The 26,636-nt window shown below is 35.2% G+C and overlaps 1 long non-coding RNA gene across 1 annotated transcript; it reads left to right on the forward strand.

The window, feature by feature from the left end:
- Nucleotides 1-10,122: 10,122 nt before the first annotated feature.
- Nucleotides 10,123-24,329, forward strand: LOC120097188 (uncharacterized). Its single transcript, XR_005494432.1, has 3 exons — nt 10,123-10,213; nt 21,546-21,671; nt 24,244-24,329. It is a non-coding gene; the product is annotated as an uncharacterized LOC120097188 (long non-coding RNA).
- The last annotated feature ends 2,307 nt before the right edge of the window (nt 24,330-26,636 follow it).

Below are 26,636 nucleotides of genomic sequence, written 5' to 3' on the forward strand. Positions count from 1 at the left end.
CGAAACATCCTGAAGAACAGTTTGAAGGCCTAGGTGCTGAACTATCTTTCCATCCTCCTTGTAATGAATACTTTACATTTTTCTATTATCAAAGTATGTTTATCTCATATGTTTTAATATCTGGATCTCTAATTTAATCTTTCATTGTGAGGAATACCTAAGTCACTTAGAAAGTAAATTACGTGTTGCTGCTTTAATTTAAACTAAAAATTTAAAATGAATAGACACTGTTTAAATCATAATTATGGGCATCATTAAAGAATTCTAATTACATCTATAGATGAAGAACTGTACCAATGTACTATTTCACATCATATTTATTATCATTATGATTATTGATACTGCTATTACTATTTAAATAGCCTCATCCATTTTGTATTGTCTTTCTGCAAGACTGTAAATGAAAATAAATTACATTGTGGTGAAAGTACCAAGACTATTTTCTTTGGATTCCATAATTTCTTGAACAGGAGTCTTCATTTGACACTAACATTTCATCACTGTTAAACATATGCTTTATTATGTTTTAATGGGTCATTCACTCATTTATTTGAACCTGTCTTTTAATATGTTTCATTTGGAAAACAAAGATAATGTCTAATTCATGGATATTGAAGTAGATTAACTGAGTAAGTACAGATAATGGTTTAGCTAAAGTTATTGTTTAGTCACATGGTAGCAAAGGGTATTGTTTTTTAACTTCAAAATGTGCTACTTCTCTAGCCATTCAATCATTTGTTCACTTGTTTCTGATCCAGAGAATTTTAATTTTACATTTTGAATATAATATATTCCTAAAAGGGCTTATGGAGAGTTTTGTTCCGTCATGCCTTTGATCCAGTTATTGAGAAATTTCTGGATTCCAAGGGATCTAATTTAATCAACGTACTTCTTTCTTTGGAGATTATATTATATAACTATAAACTATAATGGCATTGTTGGGACATAGATTTATTTGAATACATAGGTCACCTGCTGCATGTCCCAGAAGATATTCTTTTTTTTTTATAAAGGAAAACATTTAATTGGGGCTGGCTTACAGTTCAGAGATTTAGTCCATTATCACCATGGCGGGAGCATGGTGGGACTCAGGTAGACGTGGTGCTAGGAATGGAGTCACGAGTTACCAGTCTGGATCCGCAGGCAGAGGGTAAAGAGGGGCATTGGACCTGGCTTGAGCATTTGAAACTCAGAAGTCCACTCCATGACACCCACTTCTTCCAACAGGTCACATCTACTCCAACAAGGCCTCAGGTCCTAATCCTTTCAAAACTGCCACACTCTGAGCCATGGGGGCCATTGTCACTCGGACCAAAAGCATCATCATGTATATGTAGTACGCTTTCATTCTAGTCGTCTGCAGTGGCAATTTCGATGGATTTCCTGATCTTGTTTTTAAGATGAGATTGAGATTTTTGAAGGAAGTGCAGATTCTATGGGTTAGTTTAGTTTGGTTAGTTTAGTTTGGTTAGTTTAGTTAGTCTTCCAGGCAACTGAACAGGATTTATTATTCCCTTTATTTCTTCCTAGTTTTTGTGTATGAATCTTTTATCTCACATGTGAATTATTCTAAACTGACTTTAGATGGACTGTTTTAGTGGGTGTATATGTTGTATATTTATGCTTTTAATTTTTTAAAAGAAATTGTGTAGCTGGATTCTTAGAGTGAAATCCCTACTCCCTCCCCTCCCCCTTTAATTTTGTCTTTTGCTTTGCTTTTGGAGACAGGGCCTCATCCATGCAGTTTTGACAGTTCTTAAGCTCACAGAGATCTGCCTGTCTCTGCCTCCCAAGTGCAGGCAAAAAGGCCTGGGCCATTTTGCCCAGCTTTAAAAAGTCTTTTGTAATGCTCTCTCCTAACACATGTTCCCTGGTGTTTCTGATGCCACAGCTTTGGTTGTATTAGTGTTAGCAGTTTCCTTATATGGAAGAGTTTCTTTTTTCCCCATTTTTTCTTTTTATTAACTTGAATATTTCTTATTTACATTTCGAATGTTATTCCCTTTCCGGGTTTCCCGGAAAACATCTCCCTAATCCCTCCCCATCCTCCTCTCATTGCCAACCTCCCCCCAACAATCACATTCACTGGGGGTTCAGTCTTAGCAGGACCAAGGGCTTCCCCTTCCACTGGTGCTCTTACTAGGCTATTCATTGCTACCTATGAGGTTGGAGCCCAGGGTCAGTCCATGTATAGTCTTTAGGTATTGGCTTAGTCCCTGGAAGCTCTGGTTGCTTGGCATTGTTGTTCATATGGGATCTCAAGCCCCTTCAGCTCTTCCAGTCCTTTCTCTGATTCCTTCAACGGGTATCCCGTTCTCAGTTCAGTGGTTTGCTGCTGGCATTCACCTCTGTATTTGCTGTATTCTGGCTCTGTCTCTCAGGAGAGATTTACATCCAGTTCCTGTCAGCCTGCACTTCTTTGCTTCATCCATCTTGTCTAATTGGGTGGCTGTATATGTATGGGCCACATGTGGGGCAGGCTCTGAATGGGTGTTCCTTCAGACTCTGTTTTAATCTTTGCCTCCCTATTCCCGGCCAAGCGTATTCTTGTTCCCCTTTTAAAGAAGGAGTGAAGCATTTGCATTTTGGTCATCCATCTTGAGTTTCATTTGTTCTAGGCATCTAGGGTAATTCAAGCATTTGGGCTAATAAACACTTATCAATGAGTGCATACCATGTGTGTTTTTCTGTGATTGGGTTACCTCACTCAGGATGATATTATCCAGTTCCCTCCATTTGCCTATGAATTTCATAAAGTCATTGTTTTTGATAGCTGAGTAATATTCCATTGTGTAGATGTACCACATTTTCTGGATTCATTCCTCTGTTGAAGGGAATCTGGGTTCTTTCCAGCTTCTGGCTATTATAAATAACGCTGCTGTGAACATAGTGGAGCATGTGTCTTTTTTTATATTTTGGGGCATCTTTTGGGTATATACCCAAGAGAGGTATAGCTGAGTCCTCAGAAAGTTCAATGTCCAATTTTCTGAGGAACCTCCAGACTGATTTCCAGAATGGTTGTACCAGTCTGCAACCCCACCAACAATGGGGGAGTGTTCCTCTTTCTCTGCATCCTTGCCAGCATTTGCTGTCACCTGAGTTTTTGATCTTAGCCATTCTCACTGGTGTGAGGTGAAATCTCAGGGTTGTTTTTATTTACATTTCCCTTATGACTAAAGATGTTAAACATTTCTTTAGGTGTTTCTCAGCCATTAGGCATTCCTCAACTGTAAATTCTTTGTTTAGCTCTGAACCCCATTTTTAATAGGGTTATTTGTCTCCCTGCAGTCTAACTTCTTGAGTTCTTTGTGTATTTTGGATATAAGCCCTCTATCTGTTGTAGGATTGGTAAAGATCTTTTCCCCATCTGTTGGTTGCCGTTTTGCACTAACCACAGTGTTCTTTGCAGTTTTATGAGATCCCATTTGTCGGTTCTTGATCTTAGAGCATAAGCCATTGGTGTTTTGTTCAGGAAATTTTCTCCAGTGCTCATGTGTTCGAGATGCTTCCCCACTTTTTCTTCTATCAGTTTGAGTGTATCTGGTTTTATGTGGAGGTCCTTGATCCACTTGGACTTAAGCTTTGTGCAGGGTGATAAGCATGGATCGATCTGCATTCTTCTACATGTTGACCTCCAGTTGAACCGGCACCATTTGCTGAAAATGCTATCTTTTTTCCATTGGATGGTTTTGGCTCCTTTGTCAAAAATCAAGTGACCATAGGTGTGTGGGTTCATTTCTGGGTCTTCAATTCTATTCCATTGTTCTATCTGTCTGTCTCTGTACCAATACCATGCAGTTTTTATCACTATTGCTCTGTAATACTGCTTGAGTTCAGGGATAGTGATTCCCCCTGAAGTCCTTTTATTGTTGAGGATAGTTTTAGCTATCCTGGGTTTTTTGTTATTCCAGATGAATTTGCAAATTGTTCTGTCTAACTCTTTGAAGAATTGGATTGGTATTTTGATGGGGATTGCATTGAATCTGTAGATTGCTTTTGGTAAAATGGCCATTTTTACTGTATTAATCCTGCCAATCCATGAGCATGGGAGATCTTTCCATCTTCTGAGGTCTTCTTCAATTTCTTTCTTCAGTGTCTTGAAGTTCTTATTGTACAAATCTTTTACTTGCTTGGTTAAAGTCACACCGAGGTACTTTATATTATTTGGGACTATTATGAAGAGTGTCGTTTCCCTAATTTCTTTCTCGGCTTGTTTCTCTTTTGTGTAGAGGAAGGCTACTGAGTTATTTGAGTTAATTTTACACCCAGCCACTTTGCTGAAGTTGTTTATCAGCTTTAGTAGTTCTCTGTTGGAACTTTTGGGATCACTTAAATATACTATCACATCATTTGCAAATAGTGATATTTTGACTTTTTCCTTTCCAATATGTATCCCCTTGATCTACTTTTGTTGTCTGATTGTTCTGGCTAGAACTCAGAAGATATTCTTATGCCTTGCTTCCTTGAATATTTTTTTCTTCTGTTTTTCTTTTTTGTTTTTTTTTCTTGTTGTTGTTTTTTTTTTTTTTTTTTTTGCTTTTGAAGTGAGCAGTCTTGCTTCATTATGGCCTTACCACAATGAAACTATAAGTATGGAACCATGAGGGGATACAATTGACCATTTGCTATAAACTCTGAAACATATAAATGAAATGATTCTTTCTTATGTTAACCTGTTTATGCCAGACATTTGTCACAGTAACTCTGAACAATGCAGGTTTTTAATTCTTTTGTCCATTAGTTTTTTCTTTAAGTTTTTGAAATTTTAATTTCATCATTTCATCCACTTTTTTTCTTCCCTCCAAAACTTTTTAACAAAATGGCCTTCTTTTTATTAATTTTTGTTACATATATGTATGTACACATTATATTATTCATGAGTAGTTAAATACATCCTGTTCATTCTTTTTAAGATTTATTTATGTATTTACGTATATTAGTAATTTTTTATATGTTCATCTGCATATCAGAAGATGTCAGATGGTTGTGAACTGTTATGTAGGCTCTGGGAATTGAACTTAATGTGTGCTCTAAACCAGTGAGCCATATTCCCAGCTCCCCCAACCCCACGCCTGATTTTTTTTAAAAATTTATTTAATATGTACAGTGTTCTGCTGCATGCATTTTTTCAGGCCAGAAGAGGGCACTACATTTCATTATAAATGGTCAGAGCCACAGGTGGTTGCTGGGAATTGAACTCATACCTCTGGAAGCCAGTGCTCTTAACCTCTGAGCTATTTCTTTAGCCCCTGTTCATTCTTTATAATACTACTTGTATGACTGTTTTCAGGTCATATTTTTGGTATTGAATAACCACTTGGTGTGTTCTTTACTAAGAAAGATTATTCTTCTTGCTTTCAGTGACCCTTAATTGCCTTATATTCTTTGTGTAGTGTTCTTTCCCACTTCTGCTTTAATTTATCTGTGGTTGTCTTTGCTCAGTTTGTATTTATGCTGTCATGCTGGTGATATTTTTATTGTCTAGTTTTTGATGTTCCTAGGAGTCAGAGTAAAAGAGCAGATTCCCTGTTGTTCTGGCTCTTGAAATATTTCTATACTTCTTTTGTATCGGCCATATACGCTTATGTAACAGTTGTGTAGCTTGGTGTTCTTGTGGGAATTGGTTGCTTCTGATTTTGCTATCTGCCTTTGGGACCCTGTGCCCTAATTTTGCTTCCTTGTCAAGCCTTAATTTGAGATGTGTCTAGTCTTCCTGTTGATTGATATACCATGGCTAGTTGATATTCATGGGTGTCCTCCCTTTTCTAAAAAGAAAGGGAGGAGAAGTTGATGGTGTGAGATATGTGGCTGGGAAGGAGTGTGAAGAGAAGAGCGAGGTAAAACTGAGATCAGGATGCATACTAAATTAATAAATTTATTGTAAACATACATTAGCCATATATTTTGACTAAATACTTGACTTATACAGGTAAATAAAACCATATTTATTATAAACCATTGATTCTCTTCATTGTTATAATCCATCTATTAATTCTCTTCATTTTAAAAAAGAGATTCATTTTATGTATTTATGTGTGCTTCTGTGTTTCTGTATGCCATTTATGTAGAAGATGTCTGCAGAGGCCATAAGAGGACATAGGATCTCCTGGATCTCAAGTAAAAGCAATTGTGAGCTTTCTGAGATAAATGCTGGGAATTGAACTTGAATCTTGTGGAAGACCAGCAACCACCCTTAACCACCAAGCTACCTCTTTAGCCATTCTTTTCTTTTCTTTTCTTTTTTTTAAATATTGCATTGATTCTTTGTGACTTTCCATTCAAACATTTGTGTCCTACTCATGGCCCCATCTGCTCATATCTGTCTACAGCTCTTGTAATATCTCTCCCAAAAGAGAGTGTGCGCATGTACACACACACACACACACACACACACACACACACACACTCACACACACACACATTGTAGTGTGTCACAGTATGTCCTATAGTATACCTCTGTGTCCACACCTCTTCACTTGCAAATGTTCATTGCAATGTGTTATTAGTTTTAGTTGATATATCTGGATTCTGTGACACCATCAACATGGCTTTCTCTCTGTTGTAAGAATATACCTGGCATTTTTATAATGGTACTTGAAATTTTTAATTTACTTGATACTTAGTGCTTTCCTAAGAGCATTACATAATTTTTAACATATACAAGACAGTGGTGCTCAATTTTTCAAAAGTTCATTATTTCTGATAAACTTAATATTAAATGGCCCACATAGAGTGATATTAAATGAATAAGGTGACACATTTATTGTCTTTAAAATGTTATCTTAAAAAAGAAAATAGAAGAAAGAAAACTTTTATAATAGTTGAAAAACTAACTCTGTCTTCGAGATATACAATTATCTGCTCTGTCTATTTGAGCAAAAAAATAATGCTTACAAGGCAGCTCACTATGGAAACATTTGCAAAGATAGTATTAAACAAATGTTCAGAGGTGGTAGGTCTCTGCCCTACCACATAAGTGTCAGTATGGCGTAAGATCTACATCGGGAAATCTTGTATATATTTGGATGTTGACTTATCAACCTGAGCTGTCCTCAGTATGACTTCTAAGGAATGTGAATAATTTAAGTGTTTCAAGAAAAGTCTCCTCGATTTATTTAAACACTGGTCATATCTTGTCACTTTTGTTTTGGTTCACATTTATTAATCTAATTTAAAACCCTGAATACCAGATAAAGGATATATTTTCATTGTACAACTGAGAATATGAGGTATGTCTGGCAGTAACAATTTATATTCCTAAATACTAAGAATCTGGATTATAGAATATCACAAATTCAAATACTGGGTACACAATAGACTGAGTTTCTATATAAGAACTTAACCGGGATGACACAGTAAATCAAGAGAATTTGAATATGGTTCAGTGATAAAGTACAGACCTAGTATACATGAGTTCTAGCTTCAATAGCTACAGTAGAAAAAAAAAGAAACATCTTTCTAATTTTCACTATATACAAGTTACATTTATAGCTCAGCTACAGCATGTAGTCAATAGGCAGGACTGAAATAGCAACAAGAATTCACAACAGGAAAAGTAAAGGAAAAAAGAAACTCACAAACAAAAATAAAGCCTTTTAAACTATATTGCATATTGTGAATTTTCTTCTATTTTCCATTTTTAAACATATTTCATTCTTATTATATACTAACATGAACATGAATGCAAAGTTAGATCCAGAGTAACTAGGTCACTAGATAGTTTTTAACCTTATTGTATATTCTATTTTTTCTAAACATAAGGAGATATATATTTTTATTGGACTTTTTATTTACATTTCAAATGTTATCCCCTTTCCAGTTTCCCTTCTATAAATCCCCTATTCCATCCACCTATCTCCTGTTTCTATGAGGGTGTTCCCCCCAACAACCACCGACCCCCTCCCACCTCCCTGCTCTGACATTCCCCTATACTGGGGGGTCCAGCTTTGGCAGGACCAAGGACTTCTCCCATTGGTGCCCAACAAGGCCATCCTCTGCTACATATGCAGCTGAAGCCATAGGTCTGTCCATGTATAGTCTTTGGGTAGTGGTTTAGTCCGTGTGAGCTCTGGTTGGTTGGTATTGTTGTTCTTATGGGGTTGGAAGCCACTTCAGCTCCTTCAAACCTTTCTCTAACTTCTCTGGTGGGGACCCCATTCTCAGTTCAATGGTTGTCTGGTAACATTCACCTCTGTATTTGTCATGCTCTGGCAAAGCCTCTCAGGAGACAGTTCTATCAGGCTCCTGTCAGCATGCATTTCTTTGGATCAGCAATAATGTCTGGGTTTAGTGGCTTTATATACATGGGCTGGATCCCCAGGTGGAGTAAGCTCTGGATGGTCATTCCTTCAGTCGCTGCTCCCTACTTGTTCTCCATAGAGGAGATATATCTTATAAGGGCAAGCAATGCTTGTATTTCATTCCAAATTTTATATAAATAGTTTTGGCAGAAGAATAACTTCATAAAATCAACTACATAAACAAATAAATTAGGACATGTTTTATGCTTCAGAACACAATATTGCGTCATAGCATTTTTTGCTTTTGCTTTTTGTTGTTGTTGTTTATTGTAATCTAGGTTTAATCAGCACCACTCATTTAAACATTTCCTGAGATAAATGAATATATTAAAATGTGTGTTCCAGGATTTTCTTGGCGTAAAAATTAGAAATAAATTCAATGTTATAACTTTTCAAAAGCTGGAAAATGTACTATATTATTGGATTTTCTTTTTAAGTACATGGTCGTGCAATGAAAGCAAAGCTTTAAGATATTTTGACTTAACTTTTTGAAAGCCATTTTGTATTTTCTGGTCTGAAAAGTTTGTTGCGTATGATGGTTGACCTTGTTTGCCATCTTCATTGGGTATGGAATCAACTGTAATGGGCTGCTTGATGTTCTTGGAGAGTATTTCCTGAACGGACTAACAGGGCAAGGAAGACCATTGCTAAGATTGTCTGCACCCTCTTAAGTAGGTCCTGTTATATGGCGGTTCTGTCGAAGGCTGTTGATTATTAATAGCCCAACTCTGCCCATGTAAGTGAATTCATCGGCCCCTGTGGTTCCTGCAACCCTGCTGCCCCTGCTGCCCTGATGCCCTGATGCTCTCCACCTCTGAAATAGGAACTCAGCCTCTTCTGCCTTCCAGTATGGATGGAAATTATTGGATTTGGGGTAATCTTTGAAATCTAGAGTGCCTGTTAATGATACTGAAAAATACACTCCTGACTGAACGGACATCTGGTTCTTAACCCCTCTAGTGTGCAGAAAACCATTGTTAGACTATCTAGCATGAATCAGGAAAATGAATGCAGTATATTTACCTTTTAATATAAAGTCACTCTATTGGTTCGTTTCTACTAAGTCCATTTTCAGGGGATGTGGTGCCCTTTCTGACCTCCTCGGGCTGGTGCACATATGTGATGCACATATATTCAGATGCACACACACAAATGAACATAAAACTAAAATTTAGTTAAATGAAAAACATAGAGAACGATTGAGAAGCAACACTGGAAGCACATTCACATGCACACTAGCGCGCGCGCACGCACACACACACACACACACACACACACACACACACACGCACACACACAAATACACACTGAATTAGCCAAAGAGTGAAGAGTTGCATTATTCAGGATGAATGAATCAATCATCCATTAGAATCAATAAACAGGTGAATTTAAATTCAAATTTTTCAATATTTATTAGAGTTGTAACAAATATTTACAGTTTTACAGGATTTGAAAATGTCCTATGTAAGGAAAATTGCAATATGTAATATTTTTATAATTATAGAAAACTTTACCTGAAACATATTTTCATTTGCTTTTCTATGTATATAAAAATTATTTATTTTATTTTAAATAGAACTGTTAGCTTATGAAAATTCTATGAGATTTATTTTTGTTTGCTGTATATAAAAAATGATATCTGGAATTTGTAGACGTTTGCTTTATTAAATTGACTGTGATAGTTTGAATATGCTTGGCCCAGGAAGTAGCACTCTTAGCAGGTGTGGCCTTGTTGAAGTGGGTGTGGCCATGGTTGGAGGAAGTATGTCACTATGGGGATAGGCTGTGAGATCTTGCTCTTAGGTGTTGAGGATGCCAGTCTCTTCCTGAATACATTCAGATTTAGATGTAGAACTTGGCTTCTCCAGCACTGTTTGCCTCCATGGTTCCATGCTCCCTTCAATGATGAAAGTGTAAGCCATCTCCAATTAAATAATGTCCTTTCTAAGAGTTGCCTCACTGATGGTGTCTTTTCACAGCAATGGAGATCCTTACGAAGACAGAAGTTGGTACCAGATTCTAAGGTATTGTTATGATAGTCCTGACAATGATTTTGTTTGGAGGAATGTGTATATTTAGACTTTAGATTTGGAAAGAGGTGGCTTAATGAGCCATAATAATAGGAATATGAAAGACATTGGTGCTGAGGGTGCTTTGAAGTGTGGGAGCCTGCTCAAGCAGTTTCAGGGTAGAAGAATATTACTATGTGGCCTAGAAATAGTTTTGTTTTATTTTGGGGAAGAATGTGGGTGCTTTTTGCCACTGTCTGATGAGTATACCTGAGGCCAAGTCTAAGGTGAAGAGAATTCACTTTAATTGCATTGGGAAAGGAAGTCAGAACAGCCCAGCATAGAGTTTATCCTGTGGGTTGCTCTCATGAACACTATTTTTGATCGATTGTAGCAAGTTTAGAAAGAATAAATACAAAATGTAGAAGTCAAATTATAAAATGGTACCAGGAAGTGAAATGGAGCTGAATCTTCTGTTCTAGGACATAAACGTATTAAGGAAGTGGTGATCGAAGGGCAAGATTGTATCCAGCTAAGCTTATTATTTGTGTATCTGTACTTGAATGTCCCGCGCTTGACTTTCCGCCGGCAAGAAGCACGCGAGACATAGAAATTCTTGCTATGACTGATACTTTAATCCTATCTCATGGAGAAGCCCCGTGCGCCGGCTAGGCGCGCCTATTTAACCCTCCTGCACGCATCCACACCTGATTGGTTGCTTACTCATGATCTCATCAGGCACGCCCCGGAATGGGCAAAGACCTGGCAGGAAGGCACTCTTGCACATGCGCACAGTTAACTTCCTGATAGGGGGGCCAGCTGGCGCAGCGAAGGCTGGCGCCATCTTGACTGACTTGGCCTTCCACATGGGGCGCAGTGGAAGCCAGCGCCATCTAGTGGTGGCGCATGTTATTGCGGCCCTCTACACTTGAACAAGGAATGGTTAGATATTATTATTTGGTTCTTGTGTTCCAGTTGGACTTAATCTGGAATAAACTGCAGTCCAGAAATGGAGAAGAACAGAGGTTTTTGATCTGAATCATGAGGAATAGTGGCTATCAAAAGCTAAGCAGGCATTGTGATCCACACCTTTAATCCCAGGAGAGAAAAGAAAATAGATCTCTGAGTTCTAGGCCACCCTGGGACAGGAAAATATTCTAGGTGAATAAAAGCTCAAGTCTAGGTAGTGTGTTACATGCTTTTAAGCCTAGCACTTAGGAGACACAGCCATGCAGATCTCTGAGTTCAAGCCTAGTCTACAGAGCAAGTTCCAGGAAAGCTAAACTTAGGCAGGAAGAAGGAAAACAGAAAGCTGACGATAGTGTAGAAGAACAATGTAACCACGTTCTAACTCTTTAGAGTCAAGAGGAGAAGGAAACTACTAGGATAATTGATGCTGGTAAGCTGATGCTAAGAAATTATTGGTGATTAAGAGACCAGCTTCGATGAGGTGAAATTTTCTGGGAAGTGTTTTCTGTTACAACAAAAACAACCAAAAAAAAAAAAAAAAAAAAAAAAGGCTGTGTACCACAGATAGCCAAGATTATACCTCATACTGCAGTGGAATTGGTAATTTTTATGGATCACCAAAGTGGTTCTAGTTTCGAAGGTATGAAGGGGTGATGGAGAGCAGCTAAGGCTTGATACTATGAGACCAGCGAATGTTATTGGTGAAGGTGCAGCCTCATTGCAGTGGATTGCCCAAGACTGAAGGGGTCATAGAAATAACTTGAGGCTTGTTGTTATTAAGGGAGCCTTGGAGAACCTATCAGGGAAACCTAGTTGCAATGGTAGATTCCAGCAAATTGAAGATGCTAGTACCATGGAATGAGCACCAAGAGTAGCAGCATCGAGAAGTAGAGACAATCAGAGGCTAGAGTGCTAGAGAGAGCCAACCTAGAGAAGTGATCCATGCCATTTGGAGGATCCTAGAAGATCATGAGTGGATCCCAGACATTAGAAATGGAAGCTTTGAAGTTAAAGATACTTTGGAGACCTCAAGATGCTTGAGGCATACAAGCCGTAGGATACTTGTCCAGAAAAGCTGCTAACAGGGACTGGCAGCAGCCCAAGACAATGCAGTTTGTTTCAGTAAACAACAATGGAAAGAACTGGAGATATGAAAAGCACTTTGACATCAGACATAAGGACGTAGAGTTTGGAACTTGCCCAGCTGAGCTTTGTCTTACTTTGGTCCAGTATTTCCTCACTATGAGGTTTTGGAATGGTATGTATATCATATATTGTTTGAGATGTAGAACTTTCAACTTCTCCAGAACCATGATTGCCTGCATGCTTCTAAGTTTCCTACCATGATGGAAATGGACTCAAATTCTGAAAGTGTAAGCCAGCTCCAATTAAATATTGTCCTTTATAGGAGTTGCCTTAGTCCTGGTGTTTTTTTTTTTTTTTCAAATAGCAATGAGGGGTTGGGGATTTAGCTAAGTGGTAGAGTGCTTGCCTGGGAAGCGCAAGGCCCTGGGTTCGGTCCCCAGCTCCGGAAAAAAAAAAAAGACATCAAATAGCAATGAATACTCTAATAAGGCATTGATCTTATTCAAATGTTATTTTAGGAAGTAGCTAAGACAATATTAGTACATGCAAGGCTTATAGGAATGAAAACTAAGAAAGGATCTATTTCTAGATATGTGGAGATGAAAGTACAATGGCTTGTTTCAAGGCCATGGTTAAGTAGACAAAGTTCTGACTATGCCCAGGAAGAACTGAGTTTACCCATCAGTACATATGAAAAATAAAGTAACAAAGAAAGCAAACAATTGTCCTAGTGTGTGTTTGTTATCCCAGGACTGGAGAAGCTGAAACAATACTCTCTGGTGCTCTTAAGTCACTTTTAAGCTGGAGTTGATAAAAAGATATTTCTTTCACAAATTGTTAAATATGCCTTAGAAATAATACCCAACACTCGTTGTGTGCCTACATATGCACACACACACACACACACACACACACACACAACATTCATAAACATATAAGTGATTGTGACCTATATATTTACAAATTCACATACACATAGAAACACATACACTGGTATTCTTCTTGAAAAATTTCAGCACAGCTATTAAGATAAATATATATCCTGATTAATAATTACTTTTGTATTAATCATAATTTTATAAAATAGAAAAAATGGCCAGTTTGGAGAAAAAAAAGCAATCTTTTAATTGGAGACTATTACAGAAATGAACATCTGGTCAAAATTAAGAGAAGAACAGACTGCCAAGTTCCTAATCTTAACTGCTTTGTCTATAATGCACCTCCTATGCACAAGCATCAGGGAATGGAGCAGTAGAGGGAGCAGAGATATTAGAAAAACCACCCAGTGATTTCTCTATACGATGGGAAAACTGGACCCATGATTCTCAGTGGGATAGTTGCTTAAATAAGACTCCAGGAGTGGCAACATCAATTAACACACCATGGTGTGTCAAAAACAATAATATACTTTTCCTCCCTGGATGCAGAATTACATAAAATTAATATTTCTTGATAGTAGGAGAATCTATCCTCTCCAGGGGCAAATTGTGTGAGTGTGCGCGCTCATGTATGTGCGTGTGTGTGTCTGTGTGTGTGTGTGTGTGTGTGTGTGTGTAATTAAATAAACCCTATATTTGAAAAGGAGGCTGTTTAAGAGGATATTTGAGATAACAGGACTTTAAAGTGAAGGAGCAAGAAGGGATGTAACTGCAGAACTCATGAATGAAATTTCAATATTTTAAATATTTGAAGCTAATGTAATGTACACCAGATTGTCTTTTGTCAATAATTTTGAACTGCAAATATCAACCATTGAGATTCATTCATTTCAAAAAGAGTTCCTGAAAGAAATAGTTGAATTCAAAGTTAATTTTCCTCTACTTATTAAAGCACATTTCATTTTCTTGGTATTGCACAAAATGGTACCTGACCAATTATCACAAAGAATTTCCTTAGTGTCTTTCATGTTGTAGGCAACTGTTTAATGAGTGAAACTGCATTGCTTCAAGGTCTAAAAGTTATTTATGCATATTTTCTGTCATCAGTGATCCAACCAGACACTTTTGTCCAAAATTCTACAAGAAATAACATGATACTAACACTAGCCACTGATTGCCAGATGTTCTATGACCCCAGAGTTCTCTAAAAGCCCCATTCTAAACACTACTAAAATTAGATCATGTCTCATAAAACAGTAGAACACCTGCTGATAAAACTTACTGATTTTCTACACAAGCTATACTTGAAGTATATACGTTTAGTTTCATATATGTAGAGAGCCCTTCAGAATCTGTTGAGTGCTTGAGGTTATCTTTATATGTTAAGAAGTATTAAATGGCTTTTACCTTCTCTCTCCTCTCCTCCCATTCTTTATACTTTATATTTGTGTGGTCCCTCCTTATTCCATTTAAATTTTCTCTTTGTTTTCTTGCTAACAGTCATAACATATAATGGTTGCTTCAGTTTAAGAGGAAAGACTTTTAGATATGTTTCAGTGCAAAAGATTGCATTTGAAAGTGTAATTTGGATAGTATATTATTTTATACACACACGTGGCATAGAAGACCTAACAACTTACAGCTATAAAATTGAATGGTTGAGTAGCTAATACATCAGGCTCTCACTGCTTAGAAGATACTCTTGATAATTCCCAATATGAAGAGGACAACACCTGCTACAAGTACCGGAGTTATTTATTAATGCAGAAATATTTTTAAGTTAAACTATTTTTTTCAAATCTACCTGGGAATCTGTAACAGAATGATCATGAGTTTGAGGCAACTAAGACAAATATAGCAAGATTTTTCTCAAACTATAAACATTGAATCCCAAACTACTAAAAATAAAATTGTAATTAGCAAAATACAGAATAAATTGTATAAGTAAAACTAAATTATAAAAACTACACAGTAGTAATGGAAATTTAATTATTCCAACATATTCATAAGAACATCATAGGTCAAGGACAAATTATGCTTGTTTGAGGTGGCACAATCCATGCAGGAAAGTTTTTCTTGAAAAAAATCTTTCAGAGTTTGTACAAATGAAATTTTTATTTACTCTCCTTTAATCCCGAGTGTACTTAAAAATACAGATAACGTACACAGAGAAATTATCTATTGACATACCCCGGTGATGGAACATAAATTGACAACAATGTAAAGCACTGTGGTGGGTGAGGTTTTGTTTTTGATTTTGTTTTTGTTTCCAGTATTTTTCCCATTTTTCTAGGAAATCTAAAGGACTGAGCCATTTGGTCCTCTGAGGAAAGCTAACAATGTAAGGATGAATTTTAATGACTCTGTAATCAAACTAAGATTATCACAAACAGGAGAGATAATCAATACCAGGCCAGATTAGAGAATAACTAGTGGAGAACCCTTAACCTCTCCCACTTTCTGAGATCTCTGGGTGAAGACTGACACCTAAAAAACTAACGTGAAAAATTAAAGAGGTGGTAAAAGAGAAAGAGGAAGTCATTGGCTTCAATTCTTTTCATTATGCCCTTACCATACAAAGAAAAATTAGAAATTCCTGGTACAACTTTAGTGAATGATCGATATACTATTCTTGGAGTGCAGCTTTTTTGTTTTTGTTTCCTTGACCCCTAATGTAACTCATTTAAAACACCTTGGGTGCTGTCCCCTGTAATTTTTCCAAATTTGGGAAGCTTAACTGAATAATTAAAATGAAACAAACAGCTCCTTTAATCCGGTTTGCAGCTCCATATGAACAACAAAATCAACCAACCAGAGCTCCCAAGGACTAAACTGCTTCCCAAAGACTATACATGGACAGACCAATGGCTCCAGCTGCATATGTAGCAGAGGATGACCTTGTTGGACAACAATGGGAGGAGAAGCCTTTGGTCTTGCAAAGGCTGGACCTCCCCAGTGTAGGTGAATGTAAGGCTGAGGAGGCAGGAAGGAGTGGGTGGATGGGTGGGTGAACACCCTCATACAAGAAGGGAGAAGCAGATGGGATAAGCAGTTTATGAAGGGGAAACTGGTAAACAAGATAACATTTGAAATGAAAATAAATTTAAAAAATCCAGTAAAAATCATCACAAAAATGAAGTAAACAAAGAACGAAACACAAAATAATTAAAAAAATTACTTTTACTTACTTAGAGTAAATACATGCTAAAATACACTATATCATATATCATTGTATAACCATGAATCATACATAGATTTTAATATAACAGTTGTTGCATTAGGCAATCAAATTCTAATAAAATCATTGAAGTGAACATCCCCAACAATGTTAGGTTTTATATTTCGATTTCAATATGTACATACAAATATATAGAACTCTGAATGTTGTGGTATTTATTCAGAGATACTTCTGTGGTAAATCGACTTTGTACAGTATATAATTGAACAAAAGATAACCTCCATATACCTCACAGTCATGGTTTTCTATCTAAGATTTTGATATGAAAATTTTTAGTACTTCACATGTACACCTGAGATATAATACCCATTTTTTATATAATAATTTTTTGAAAGTCTCCCAAGGTAGTCAGGAAACCAACGTTATTAAATTTAAGGAATGACTGTTGGACTGCTCTCCTCCCTGGACAATAGATTAAGCACACAAAATAGGATTCACTTGGTCCCACTGGTTAGTTAAGCACATCTTTGCAATGCATTCTCAACCATTGGAATTTCCACTCAAAGAAAGTTCCCCTCACCTTGGCTTCATTCTCTTCACAAACATCTGCATCTTGGGTAACATAAATGCTTTCTGCCAATAAATAAAAAGTTTCTTGGAAAAACAGATTTCCTATTTGAAAGGGTTTTTTCCCAACAGTTTGAAAGTTGAAAAAAATGACTAATCAAAGTCTTCCATATGTCACAAAAACAGCTTAACATACAAATGAATCTAAACGATATGTCAGTAGATACTATAAAAATATCTTGTAAACTACATGTATAAACATAATTTGTCTCATGTAATTAATTTAGTCACTTTACATCCAAATCACAAAGTCCCCTTCTCCCAGACCTGTCCTTACAAATGGACAATGATCTCTCTGATTAAAGTTGAGTGACATTCTTTTATGAGTACAGAGGTATGTCACTACTTGTTGTTTTATTACTGTGCTACTTCAGCTGAATAAAAGAATTTTCTTTTAAGGACTATTACCTATAAGTACCAGAGATAATTCTATGCATCCATCCATCCATCCATCCATCCATTCTTCTATCTATCTATCTATCTATCTATCTATCTATCTATCTATCTATCTATCTACCTACCTACCTACCTACCTACCTACCTACCTACCTATCTATCTATCTATCTATCTATCTATCTATCTATCTACCTACCTACCTACCTACCTACCTACCTATCTATCTATCTATCTATCTATCTACCTACCTACCTACCTACCTACCTACCTACCTACCTATCTATCTACCTACCTATCTATCTATCTATCTATCTATCTATCTATCTATCTATCTACCTACCTACCTACCTACCTACCTATCTATCTATCTATCTATCTAACTATCTATCTATCTATCTATCTATCTATCTATCTATCTATCTATCTATCTATCTATCTATCTATCTAAGACAGCTCTGGTTTTTCTGAAACTTACTATGTAGAACAGTCTGTCCACTAACTCAGACATTTACCTGCCCATTCGCTGGGCCTCAGATTGCTGTTTATTTTAGCAGTTTTGGAGATGGGCTTCACCTCATTGAATGCTCCTTAAAACCAATCCAACAGGAGTTGATAGCACATTGTATTTGTGCCACTATCCCAGCAGTAGGCCTTACAGAAAGTTTGTTGTTGTAGGTCACAGGGTTTGTAGCTGGGAGATTCTGATGGGTCACTTTTCCCCTCCAGCAGTCTGTACAATACATTCCAATACCATTTTGTCCACATTTCTCTTATATTTGGGGTGCTTACAGAACCCTTTGAACAATGACTCAACAAACTCTAATATTGGAGATTCAATATGTAAAGTTGGACATTGCTTCACACACACACACACACACACACACACACACACAAACACATATACTACAGTAGTAGTGGCTTTTTAATGGGTCTTTAGTACTAGTTGTTCTTACCCCATCTTCCTTCGTTTACTCTGTGCTCACATCTCTCTCCTTATTTAATCCTTCTCTTCTACTTTTCTTTACCTCTTTATACCACTTTATAGTCACTTGTTAACTCCATATTCTCTGTGGTTATTCAGCTTAAAACATGCAAACAAAAACTTGAAAGCCAACAAATACATAAATCATATAGTATTTGTCTTTTGAAGGGTTACCTAACTAGGGGTGAATATTTCTAGCTTTACTGATTAAATTGCAGGTTTTACAATTTTCTTTATCTTAACAGCTGAATTATATTCTATTGTGTAAATGTTCCAATTTTTTGTGATCCATTTCACAGTTGATAAATACTCAGTCCACATAATCTACAAAGCTACATATAATATTGTACAAACATGATCCCTGTTGGTCCACCTGGGATAGCCTGCAGAGACAGGAACCTAGCATAACTGTAGTTTGAAAAGCTCCACCCAGCAGACAATAGAAAGAGATGCAGAGACTCAGGCCCAAATGATAGATGGAGTTTCAGGAATCTTAGGGAAGAGCTGGGAGAAGGATTGAGGGATTTGAGTTGGACAGGGACTCCACCGGATGACCAACACAGTCAACTAACTTTGACTGACTCATCAACCAAATAGTAATCCAGGCTGTACCTAGGCCCCCTGCACATATGTAGCTGAACAACAGCTTGGCCTTCAGAAAGGTTCCTCAAACAGTTGGAGCAGGGTCTGTCTCTGAACCTGTTGCCTGCCTGGCTCCCTGTTGTGGATCTCATGCCCCTAAATGAATCGCCTTGTCTGGTAAAGAGGATGTGCCCAGTCCTTTAGTGACTTATAGTAAACATTTAACTCTACAAACATTTTAAGAGAGTATTTTTTTCACCTTCAGCATGGACTTAGGCATACATGAAAGCCAAACCCACATTCCTCCTACATCCATCTCTTCAAGGGCATAAGCAAACTTCACATTAGTACCAGGGGTATTTTCAATTTCTACACTTAGGTTTCCTTTCCAATGAATCCTGTCATGAGCTGTACTGCACAATTTTTCTTTACATTCTAACTATAATTCATTATACACTTGTGATTTCATTATAACATATTTTTTTCTTGATTTTTAGAAAACTCTTCAAAAGTAGACTATCAATCACTGAACATGTATACAAAGAAATGACCTTCATGTCTGGATTCTTTTATTTAATATAATTTCTCTCACCTTGAATTAAGTTCTCAAGGTGGCCTGTAGTTTTTGAGCTTCTTGTTTCAAATCTCATTATAGAATTCTGATTGGAGATAAAAAGATATCATGCATGTATGTTTATTCATAAATATTATGTTTATTTTACATATGTATAAAATATATAAAAATGAACAATGCACACATATACACTTGCTTATCAAAAATTAATAATAAAGTAATAATTTAGCTTCCTCCTATATTTTCCTTTTCTGTTTAGATTCAGTGTGAGTAAAGGCTGTGATGAGAAACAAGCATTGTAATAATTATGAAATATTTGAATGTATATGTATTTCTTTTAAAATGTTTTCAGGTTTTAAATATCAAATTATATGATCTAATATATTTTCCTTAACTATTTAAAACAACACTAAAAATAGCCTCATATATGATTAAAAATGAATATCAAATAGACAATTTTTAGTTTTTCATCTGAAGGTAGACTAATTTTTCTATGTTTAGCAACACTTTGAAGTTTAGACTCACTATGATAGTTTTCTTTGTTTTAACTAGCAATTCCATATCCTTACTAAATACAGAAGAGGTATTTTTTTAACTAATTCAACAAATTTAGCGAAGTGGGGTATATATTTCCCACAGTCATTGTCAGTCAATCGACCTCACCCTTTGGTGACAGTTGGCTTACCAAGTAGACGACCAAGTAGGACAGAGCAGATCTAACTTTACTTCAAGTACTCAGAGCACTTAAAATTTCTTCACCAAGATTAGTAAATAACCTCCTTCTGCTTTCAAGTAAGTCTGTCAGTAGAGCTCATCTATTGTTTAGGAAGGACAAGAAGCAAGGTAAAGGGAGAATACAAGCTAAGTCTAACGTTTAGCCAGTCTTTGTTTTGTATATACCCATATTTTAATCACTTGACCATTAACATTAATATTTTAATTTTAGTAAGTGATATTTGACAATATTTTCTTATGAACAAATTATTTAATAAAAGTTTTTTCCTTCTATGTCTCTTTACATTATTATAATATGTTTACAATTTCAGTTTCTGGTAACTTAATGATTTTTCTTTGCAATATGTCTTTCTAAGTTTTATGATTATCTTGCAGATATTTTAATTTCAGGAAATTTGTTTTGTAACATATATTATTATTGTCCCAGAAAAATATAACATAACAGTAAATTGTCATGACTTTTAAAGAACTATTCCTGATATTCCTTAATTAAGTAGTTTGTTCATAGACTACTTTTTAGTTAATCACATGTTCTGCTACATCTCTAATAGTTAAAAACAATCTATTCTTAATGTTTTGCTTTTATTATATTTATTTTAATACCTGCTGCATCGTTGTCTTTTTGCCACATGGGACAGACACATCTTACTATGTTCATTTGCAGTCACCAGTCAATTTTCTCCAATTTTATCTAAAGCACTCTAATTGGTTAACTGGAATAGTAAAGTCAACAGTTTCTAAAGTGCCTATTGTGTTTCAAGTGGCATGCAACCATGTTATGTGCATCAAGTCCTAGGACCCACTTGATGAATGTAATATAGGCAAAGAGATAAACAATTTAAATATGCATTTCTTCTATTGTTTTATAGCTAGCACAGTTGATTTTTAAATTGATTGTAAAAAAGAATTATGTTCACAAAGATGAGTAAATCTCTCTTATATATTCATGGATTTAGTGATATATGTAATTATGAAAAAACAATCACTTAGTGTGATTTATTTAAAAGTGATAAATATGCTTAAAATGATTTTATTGTGGTTTGAAGCAGAATAATTAATACAAATACATCTATTTGTTGGTTAAAAACAAGCATTGTCTGGTAAAGTGATTTTAGAGATTTGTGTATTTAGGGCTGAGGAAAATCAGGCTAAGATTATATGTTCAGTACATGACATTCAATAAATGAATGATTGTATTTGATGATTATCTATTTCCCTACATTTGCAGTTAAACTGAAGAAAAGACAAGTTCTCAACATGTCAGATGTAGATGAACTGATAAGATCAATGTTGGAAGCCCGTCCTCAAAACGCCAACTCATAGATTGCATCTCCTGATTTCCATATGCCATTAGGTTTGTGCTATTTATCACAGGTCTTGTTTTCAGTTACAAAGCTCTTGTATATAAGAAAGCTACACTCTGGCCCATTTCTAAATCTAATCCCACGAAGTAATATACTTTCCAAAGACTTAACTGCTTTACATATTTATGAATTTCTCCACGGGCCCCCTAAGGGATTCATTTCTCAATTGTGTCATAAGACACCACAGTGTATGCTTGGCTTATTTTCCCATCAAGTATTGTTTCACAGCTACATGGTGTTTTCTATTTGTCGTTGTCTAGAGCAAGCTGAGGATGTAGCATTGACCCAGCCTGCTCACTGTGCAGGATTCATGCCTGCAAGCCCTGGGATATGTAAGACTTAGCACTGTACGCTTCTCTGTCATATCAGCAAGCTCATCTGCAGAAATACATTCTGACTGAGTAACCCTGAGGTAGACAGTGTTTAATTCTCCATTTCAAAATCTTCCAGGAATGGAAAAATGATTCAGCTGGAAGGCATCTGCCCTGTCAGCACCCTATTATCTTAACGCAGTGTTTACTCTGTTACTGGCTTCAGTTATCCATACACAGTTTGATAATCATTTTGAAGCTAGCCTGGTGTATAACGTAACACTGGCTCACAGTGTGGGTATGTTTGGTTTTATCGTGATACCTATGGATTTCCATCTATTTTCCTTCCTGCTATCTCTGTTCTTTTCATTTGAGCTAATATACTTTCAAAAAGATGACACAGGAGGAAAGGATTTTCAAAGATTGGTAAGCCATTTGTTAATAATATTTAATGCTTTTTAAAGCAGCAATTACCAAAGTATTGAGTATAATGTTCCCCATATCTAAACACAGTTAAAATGGTATTTCAATATACTCATAAATATCTTAAAATATGTCAAACATAATTCAAATGATGAAAGGAAATCATATTATTCTTCCAAATAAAATAATTTCTTTAGCAAAAATTTAGCATTATGTATGTTTGTGCATATCTATAATATACTCTGTGCAATTTCATGATATTAATATTAATAAAAAGAAAAATACTTTTTGCAAATATAGCTATTCCTAAACAGCTTATTGTGACATTTAACCATCAACCAAATAAAACACAAGTTGTGTATGATAAGGAAACAGAAAATAAATAAATGTAGAAGAGCAAAAATAATTTAACTGATTGTAATACTAAATACATTTTTCACAAAAGATATATAAATAACCAGAACATATAAATAATAAATATACGTGAGCAATTTTATATGCATATATATATAATTTCATTATCAACATTATAATGATACATTAAGAATCTGTTTTCTAAAAAAAAAAAAAGAATCTGTTTTCTGTGTCATGGTCATGATTCTAATGGTCAATTTTAATACAACCATTTTATGCTATTATTTCTAAATTGTTTTATCATTTTATTACTAAATAAATATTTCTTATGTTTTTGTTTTTTTCTTGGTATTGGTTTTGCAGGACAGAATTTCTCTGTAACAGCTCTGGCTGTCTCAGTACTCTTTGAAGACCGCACTAGCTTTGAACTCACTGAAATCTGAGTACTTCTGCCACCCAAGTGTTGGGATAAAATAATGCCCACCACTCCTAGCTAAATAAATTCCTCTAGAGTTTGAATTCACACCATCTTGTATAACATGTTATATTTTTAATACTAAAATAAACAATATCAAATCATGACTATATCGGTTTTCTTTAGTACCATTTAAGAACATTTACTGAAACATCTATTGTACTCATGTATAAAATGTTTAAAATTCCATTGAAATAATGTACTTATGTTTTTCTCTTAAAAGTTTTTTGGACTACATATTTTGGCAAAGAATTTCATATTGGATTTGAGAACTTTTTTGAAATTTATGTATTTCAAGGATCAAATCTTTGATTTAGTTAGATACTTATGTTGCTATCTAACTTTAAGTTTTCTTTCTAGCTTCCTTTTCATTTCAATGAACCAAATTTTCATAAAATGTATGACTACATGCATAGTAATGTATGAATATGGAAAGAGAGTGCATACCACCCTCTATTATCTTATTTATATGTACATGTGCACATGATTGTGTATGTAAATATGTATGCGTAATGCTTGGACACATTTTTATATGCACAGGACATGAATGAATGTATGTTTGAAAGTATATATGCATGTATATTTATGCAAAGATGGTTTACATTTTGTGGCATGTGGTGTGGTGTGTGTTTGGGCTGTTCTGGTATATGCACAATGTCGGGTATGTTTGTTTTCAAGTGTGTGTTATGTTTTTATGTTATGTGTGTGTTAAGTACATATGCAGGTGTTTGGGTGGGAAGGTGTAGGTGTGTGTATGGTTGGATGTGTGGGCATATAGCATCTGAGGACCATTTTAAAAAATCTACCACTATCTGGGTATCTTGATCAATTGCTTCATGGTCAATTTCAGAAAGCAAGGCATCATAAAGAAAAGATCGTTGTGAAATTTCTGATGAAGATTCCTTATCATACTCCATTTCCTACTTATTTTGAGATAGGTTCAGATAATCTTTTGTTTCCTTTAACTTATACGTGGACCATCTCCATTTTTATCTCCAGAAACGAAAAGAAGGAAGAACAATAACAAGAAAAATCCAATGCAATGTTCCTAGACCACAACGTTTCAATAAAGCTTTCCAGTGCTGAGTGAGAGTCTGAGATAGATTCACTTACATTGTGTCATGGTCATCACAGGCTGTGTAAGAGCCTGAATCACTAATTGACTGAAAAGGTAACTTTGTTCAGTGTCACAAAACAATTAGAATCCCAATGTCCTGTTCCTTTTCTCCAAACCAGTAGGGACTCTGTTCCCTAGTCCATGAATCTGTGGTTTGTATTACATAAAATTTTTCATGTAACCATAAAACAAAGGCTCACCCTTGAGAGAAGGTCTGTCCTGAAAGAGAGGGGGCAGCAGGTAACATTTGACTGTCCCTCAGCAGGTTTCCCACTACCTGCTTTGGTTGACCATAGTTCTGTTCTCTGATTGCTTTTATCTGTCTGTCTATTTGCCTGTCTGTCTGTCTGATTGTTTACACTAGAACCTCAGTAAAATTCCCTAACCTTGTGAAGTGAGGAGTGAAGATGCTTGCAAGGAGGTTAAGTGCCAGAAGGAACTTGGTAACTATCAGAGAACTTGCAAAGGGGAAAGATCTGAGGCATTCTGGTGAGCTGACTACAGCCATCACTGAACAGGGATAATCCCTAATGCTTCCTTGGTTAATATTCATTTTCCTCCTTCTGACTATGTGCCAAAATCCTCAAATAGTTTCATATATATATATATATATATATATATATATATATATATATATATATATATATATATATATATATATTCATATATATTCCCATCTACAAAATGTCAGTCATAATTTAATCAGCAATGCAAAAATGTGAAAATCTTGAAGAGAAAAAAATAAATTAGTTTTATTAGCCAACATTGAGGATATACAACTTAACATGTGTTAAAAAAAACTTGAGAATGATGTGTGTGTGTATGTGTGTGTGTGTGTGTGTGTGTCTGATATTTTGAATATGAACTATTGAACTATTGGGAATATTATATATATGTATATATATGTAATTTTAAATAGTGACAAAGTGTTCCTTTTAAATTGCCAAGAAGTACTTACTTTTGGATAGATGACAGGTAAAAATAATTGTTTTTAAAGTGAAAGTTTTCACAGTATTGAATATTTTTCTCAATGAATCGCTCTCATGTCATTATGAACATAAAAAAGTTTGAATAGTATTTTTCAAGACATGCCTATTTAAAGATCTACTGTCCCTTAATTTTTAACTTTACCTTTGCAAAAATCTTGTTATATTTCAGCTTCACATTTTAAATAATATTATAAAAAAATGAAGATAATATCTAACGTCATTGTCTTTATAGGAACATAGAATAAATGTCACAATGCACATACAGTCATAGGAATAGAGTCTATTAGAAAACAAACACACATGCATACAGACACTTATGTTTGTGTGTGTGTGTGTAAATTTATGTATTAATTATCACTGCAATAATTTTATTGAATGAATTTATAAAAAGTCAGCTACTTGTATTACATTCTATAAAAAGAAAGTAAACACTATTTTAATGCAGCTCTAATAGGCTTTTCTATAATTTTATTCAGCTCAGCAGAAAAATATAAAGGTATTTCTTTTTATTCTTACCAACAAACATTGTTTCACCTTTTCCATCAGTGTTAGACCTTTTAAATATTATCCTAAAAATAATTTCGCATTGTGTTTTCAAATCCTCTAATGTTTCTAAATTATTATAAAGCCATAGAGTCATGGGCCCATATATTAGGATATTGAATCACAATATGTGAACATATATGTACATTTGCATAATGAAAATGGAGCTCTTTGTTCATAATACATTATGAATTTTATCTCACACTGAAAAGCTCTAGTGGTTCCTATATTTAAATTCTGCATTAGTGTTTTAGCTTCTATAATAATATTCCAATTCCCTCTTCTTAAAATGAAGATTTATATACAGCTAAGAGTGTCCATTTGGAACTCTAAAATTAAGAACAGATATGATGGTAAGTAAACGAAAGATTAACTGGTGATTTCATTTTAATATGTTTGATTTACAGAAAAAAGTAAGAAGTATAATAAAATGAAGATAAAGACTGAAGTGTGATAATATGCTACAAATAAACTACTAGAATAGCTGGTTTAAACACAGAGCATTGCAGCAAGAGGATAGGGGGCTTATGTCTGTGAAACCAGGAAAGGGAATAACATTCAAAATGTAAATAAAAAACTGTCCAAGAAAAAAAAGAAAAGATAACAAAAGCCATTATTTATATAAGTTATGAATTTGTCAAAATCCAATTAATATCCAAATCCCCAAAGCAGATATCAAAAGAGATACCACTGAATTTTTTCAACAGTTGTGAGTGTGTGTGTGGAGGGGTGAATGATCATGT

The sequence above is a fragment of the Rattus norvegicus genome, chromosome 15, assembly GCF_036323735.1.
Source record: "Rattus norvegicus strain BN/NHsdMcwi chromosome 15, GRCr8, whole genome shotgun sequence".
Classification (NCBI taxonomy): domain Eukaryota; kingdom Metazoa; phylum Chordata; class Mammalia; order Rodentia; family Muridae; genus Rattus; species Rattus norvegicus.